Here is a 6,331-nt window from a genome sequence, read left to right as displayed (position 1 = left end):
AATTGCACTTCACGCAACCAAAATGCAAACTTCGATAACTTAGCATACAGTTTCTCATCCTTCAGCTTCTCTAATACTTCTCTTAGATGCTAAGCATGATCATACTCGCTCTTAGAATAAATTAATATATCATCGATGAAAAAGATAAATGACTTATCTTACATCGGCCAACATACGTTATTCATCATATCCATAAATTCCTAAGGAGCATTCGTTAGACCGAATGACATTACGAGGAACTCGTATTGTCCGTACCGCGTCCGAAACACTGTTTTAGGGATGTCTTCCTCTTTCACCTTCAGCTGATAATAGTCCGATCTAATATCTATTCGTGAGAACCAACTTGAACCTTGCAGTTGGTCAAACAAATCATCAATCCGTGGCAACGGATATCTATTCTTCTCCATAAGTTTATTCAACTCGCGATAGTCTATGCACATCCTCATACTTCCTTCCTTCTTCTTAACAAACAACACTGGTGCGCCCCACGTGGAAGTACTTGATCTTATAAAACCCCTATCGAGGAGTTCTTGCAGTTGGGACAGTAATTCCTTTATCTCGGATGGTGCTAGACGGTAAGGTGCCTTCACGATAGGCTATGCTCCCGGTATTAAATATATCTGAAATTCTCTCTCTTGCTCCGATGGCAACCCCAGAAGATCCTCAGGAAACACTTCTGGGTAGTCTCACACAATAGGAACGTCTTTCACTTCTTTCGTGTCGGCCGTAGCTTTGGCAACATATGCCAGGCAGGCACCGCACCCTCGCCTTAACAAACCATCGACATTTATCATCAAAATGACATTAGGCCCAGAACTTTCCTTATCACCATAAACCGTCACCGAACCACCATCCAAGGACTTTAACCTTATTAACCTACTCTTACACACTATCTGAGCTTCAAACTCATATAGCCAATCCATTCCCAAAACCACACCGAATCCCCCTAAGGTCATAATGTACAGGGTAGCAGGGAACTCTCGTCCCTCTAACTCTATCTTACAATTCTTACCATTCTCATTATTCTAACCGTAGTTTCACTAGCGGTTTCTACCGTAAAGGTTTCAGGCACTCAGCAAAATTTCATTTTATCTAATTTACTAAGTGGTGTAGTTACGAAAGTTCTATTTGCACTTGAATCAAACAATACTGAAGCGGAAATGCCGTTTACTAGAAACGTACAAGTCACAACTTCTGGAATCTGCATGGTCTGTTCTAGGTTCAGCATGTAGGCTCTAGTCCTTGGCCTAGCTTTGTAAGCATCCTTCTTTCCGCTTCCCCCAGCTTCACCATCAGTGCATTTCCTTGCCATATGGCCCATCTTACCACATTTATAGCATGCGGGTTTTGCATTGCATTCATTAGCATAGTGCCCCACCTTTCCTTATAACAGGCATTTGTCCCAAGCCTGTATTCTCCACCATGAGCTTTCCCACACTTGTGGCACACATCAGAACCAGTACCCCGCTTGTACTCACCACCATGCACTTTCCCACAAGTCTTTCTCTCCCACACCTTCTACTTCTTGTCCCTAGGGGTTCTATAACTGAGTACTGGGTCGTTTAGCATGATTGACCCATTTCTTATCCTTCTTTTGTTCCACCATCACATCGTCCGCTGCCAGGTTGTCGTAAACCATTTCTACGAGTCCCATAGCAGATTCAAAGGTAGCAGGTCTACTAGCCTTGACCAAGACACGAACATTTTGTGGCAACCCTCTGATGTAACACTTAATTCGCTTGGCTTAGTGTTCACCATGCCAGGCACCAATCTAGACATGCGGTTGAATTCAGTGGTGTATTCACGGTGTGTCATCTCACCCACCTTCAGATTCAAAAACTTCATTTCAACCCTCTCAACATCAGCGTCAACACATAATCGTTTCATCACTAACTCTTTCAGATCATCCCACCTCATAGCCTTAATCTTTTCTTGGGTCTTTCTTTGTTTCACATCTTCCCACCAATACATAGCCTCATCACCAAACGACTGAGTGGCATAACCCACTACATGGTTGGGACGGCATTCGCTAATTTGGATAACCTTATCTATAGTGGTTATCCATTAGAGAGTAGCGATTGCATCTCCTAGACCAGTCAGCTTTGGCGGGTCGCAACCCTTGAACGACTTATAGTTACACCCACCTCGGCCCCTCTTTCTGTCATCAACTTTTACAGACCGAACTTCACTCGAGTCACCTTTCTCTCCCTCATCATTCTTCTTGCCATTTTCTCCTGTTTTCTCAGTGGTTTTAGCATGACTTCTAGCAGACCTTTCGGGTTGTAATTCTTTTACTGCCACAGCTACAGCTTGAGCAATGGCAGCTTGAACAACAGGGTCAAGTTGATACCCTTCATTTTGGCTTTGCCCTGGCAGAGTTTCACTTCTTTCTTCTCTTGAGTTAACAATCGGTTCTTCAGAGGGTTCTCAGACAATTCGTGGCCTCCCACGCCGTCCAGTAAGGCTGCCTTGTCCAGCAATTTTCATAGCTCCAACCATTCTATAAAAAAACACATACATCATCACTCAATGAACTATTTAGTACAAGGATAGTAAGGCTAACAAGTAATAACAATGGCCAGCTGTGATGAGCTGATCACATTACTCTCCGTGTTCTATACACTTCCCTTTGTGAATTCACTTGTGCTAAGTTCTACTTTCAAACAGTTAATCACTCAAGCAATCAATTAATCCTATCCCTAACCTACACATACCCTTTCTTAGTAATTAAGCTAACATCTTTACACATTAATTAATCATATACTCTACCTTTACTTAGCTTGCTTGAGTTACACAGGGCTATCTTGAACTGGCATATTCTTTCTTTTCTTACTTATGTCTTATCCTCTATCCGATTCTAAGCATATAGGATGCTTAATTCTCTCGAAGTTATGCTCTGATACCAACTTGTAAGGCCCTGGTCCCGGTACCCTACATTGGGTGTTGGATTTACTCAAAAACACAGTTCTAAATATCAGAGTGAATTAAAAATTTTCGCGGAATATGAAACTTCAACAATATATATATTACATAACATTCATAACTTGTATTAACTAAACATTCTTTGTCTTTTAAAATAAAACATAAGTCTTTAAGTCATCATATCATTTTTCTTCCTTGAGATGCCAGTGTCTTCAAGTCCATACTATCTGTCCACGTCAAGTGAGCTGCCTCATTCTACTCACCTGCGTGGATACTAAAAGTTAGCTACGCTGAGTGAGTTCTAGTTAAACATACAATTAGTTCACATACTTAACCTGTTCACCTTTCTTTCATTTACATACTTTCATTCTTTCATATTTTCTTTCTTTAACATACACAATACATTCATAACTAAACTTACATTATAAAGAGAATTTCGCCCTACATACCTCGGATATTATTAGGGTCCGGTCTCCCTTCTTCCTCAGATATTATTAGGGTCCTGTACCCTCCATCCTCGGATATTATTAGGTCTGGTCTCCCTTTCTTCCATACAACCATACCATACCTTTCTATATATTCATAATTATAAGTTTCATACATACATCATTCATTCAACATATACAACAATCATATCATCAAACTATTACCTGGAGGTACATGCAATTTCTTAAGATCGTTCACGCACCGTGAGGCATTCATTCATACAATAATTATACAAGGCATACACTTACCACTTAAGGTAAGTTTATTAACTAGTCACATCGAGTATGCACACAGCCCCGAAAACTTAACAAGGAATGGAGCTAGAAACTGACATGTCTCCTGTTTCATTCTGAGTTTATTGTAATCACCTTCCTTAATTGAGCATGGCTAACTGTATATCAATCATACGTATCAATTATCTAATCTCATACTATTCCTTTAAGTTTCACCAGAAATGGTTAATTCTGGTCTATTCTAATGGCCTTGTAAGGCATTACATTTGAATTAGTATGGCAAGGCATTGTATTCGAATTTGTTGGTATTAGAATACATCGGTATTCGAATGGACTTTTGGTTAGAATACATTGTTTCATTCGAATGCACGTGTATTTGAATGGTCATCTCTTGTATAATCTTTTTCTTTCTTCTGAATTCGAATAGGGGATGGTATGTGAATACATATGTATGTGAATACAAAATGTATGCGATTACATGTTGTATGTGAATACACGATGTATGAGCATATATAATGTATGTGAATACATAATGTATGCGAATACGTGATGCATGTATACCCGATTTTCTCTAGGGTTAAGTATTAGGGAAAACCGTTCATACGAACCAAACCTTTATCAAAAAAGAACATACATTTATGCGTTTCTAGGCTACAGTTGGCTTTGATGCCTTACAATAGGCTTGTATCTTACTCGTATAGTCAAGACCTATCAGAATCCAAGCTCGGTTTGGTCTTGAATCCTCCTCTAGGTCACGGCCGATTATCAAGGGTGTTTGTTTGTGTGTTTTAGAGTGTGTAGGAGGCTAGGAGATAAGAAATTAGGGTTTTAGGGTTTTACGGATGTTTAAGGAGTATTTATACTCTCTTAAGCCCATGGACCTAAGGCCCATCACCACCCTTTAATCCATCTTTCATTAACCAAGTCCATACTCTTTTATTTTATTTAATCTTAATTAAAATTTAACACACATTTAAACAAACGAAATTCTTTATTTATTATTTTCAAAAGTGGGATGTTACACTTTTACTCTTACCTTCGCACATAAATTTCTTCATTCTATTATTCATACAATATCATGCATACCCTTCTATATTGTTCATACATACTTTATATAACCTACTTTAAAAAACATTCCTACATACTTTATAAGACATTCACTTGACATACACTTACCACTTAAGTTAAGTGTATTAAGTAATCACATCGAGTATGCACACAGCCCCGAAAACATAACGAGGAAATGAGGTTAGAAACTCACCTGTGAACGATTCCTTTTAGAGTTAATGGTAATTCCTTTCCTTAACTAGGCGCGGCTAACTGTATAACAATTGCATGTATCAATTAACTTGCCCTATCCACATCATATGTTATTGTAACCCCTAGCTACGAAGGGCCAGGGGAGGCGCCCCTGGCAGCGGGGTTCTACGGGCGGTAGCCCCTAGAAGGGTCCAAGGGGCAGAGCCCCTAACTGGGGTTAATTACTTATTCATTTTAAATGTTACCTTTCATTATTAATTATTTACTTATTCTTATCTTAACCATCATATAATTCCATATCTATCGTTTACATAAGTATATTGTAATCATATGTATGTGAATACAAAATGTATGCGATTACATGTTGTATGTGAATACACGATGTATGAGCATATATAATGTATGTGAATACATAATGTATGCGAATACGTGATGCATGTATACCCGATTTTCTCTAGGGTTAAGTATTAGGGAAAACCGTTCATACGAACCAAACCTTTATCAAAAAAGAACATACATTTATGCGTTTCTAGGCTACAGTTGGCTTTGATGCCTTACAATAGGCTTGTATCTTACTCGTATAGTCAAGACCTATCAGAATCCAAGCTCGGTTTGGTCTTGAATCCTCCTCTAGGTCACGGCCGATTATCAAGGGTGTTTGTTTGTGTGTTTTAGAGTGTGTAGGAGGCTAGGAGATAAGAAATTAGGGTTTTAGGGTTTTACGGATGTTTAAGGAGTATTTATACTCTCTTAAGCCCATGGACCTAAGGCCCATCACCACCCTTTAATCCATCTTTCATTAACCAAGTCCATACTCTTTTATTTTATTTAATCTTAATTAAAATTTAACACACATTTAAACAAACGAAATTCTTTATTTATTATTTTCAAAAGTGGGATGTTACACTTTTACTCTTACCTTCGCACATAAATTTCTTCATTCTATTATTCATACAATATCATGCATACCCTTCTATATTGTTCATACATACTTTATATAACCTACTTTAAAAAACATTCCTACATACTTTATAAGACATTCACTTGACATACACTTACCACTTAAGTTAAGTGTATTAAGTAATCACATCGAGTATGCACACAGCCCCGAAAACATAACGAGGAAATGAGGTTAGAAACTCACCTGTGAACGATTCCTTTTAGAGTTAATGGTAATTCCTTTCCTTAACTAGGCGCGGCTAACTGTATAACAATTGCATGTATCAATTAACTTGCCCTATCCACATCATATGTTATTGTAACCCCTAGCTACGAAGGGCCAGGGGAGGCGCCCCTGGCAGCGGGGTTCTACGGGCGGTAGCCCCTAGAAGGGTCCAAGGGGCAGAGCCCCTAACTGGGGTTAATTACTTATTCATTTTAAATGTTACCTTTCATTATTAATTATTTACTTATTCTTATCTTAACCATCA

The sequence above is a fragment of the Bidens hawaiensis genome, unplaced genomic scaffold (genome assembly GCF_021521415.1).
Source record: "Bidens hawaiensis isolate Kalapana, Puna unplaced genomic scaffold, B.hawaiensis_p1.1 tig00033252_1, whole genome shotgun sequence".
Taxonomy (NCBI): domain Eukaryota; kingdom Viridiplantae; phylum Streptophyta; class Magnoliopsida; order Asterales; family Asteraceae; genus Bidens; species Bidens hawaiensis.
The sequence above is the reverse complement of the archived record's forward strand: the minus strand, read 5'-3'. Positions refer to the sequence as shown.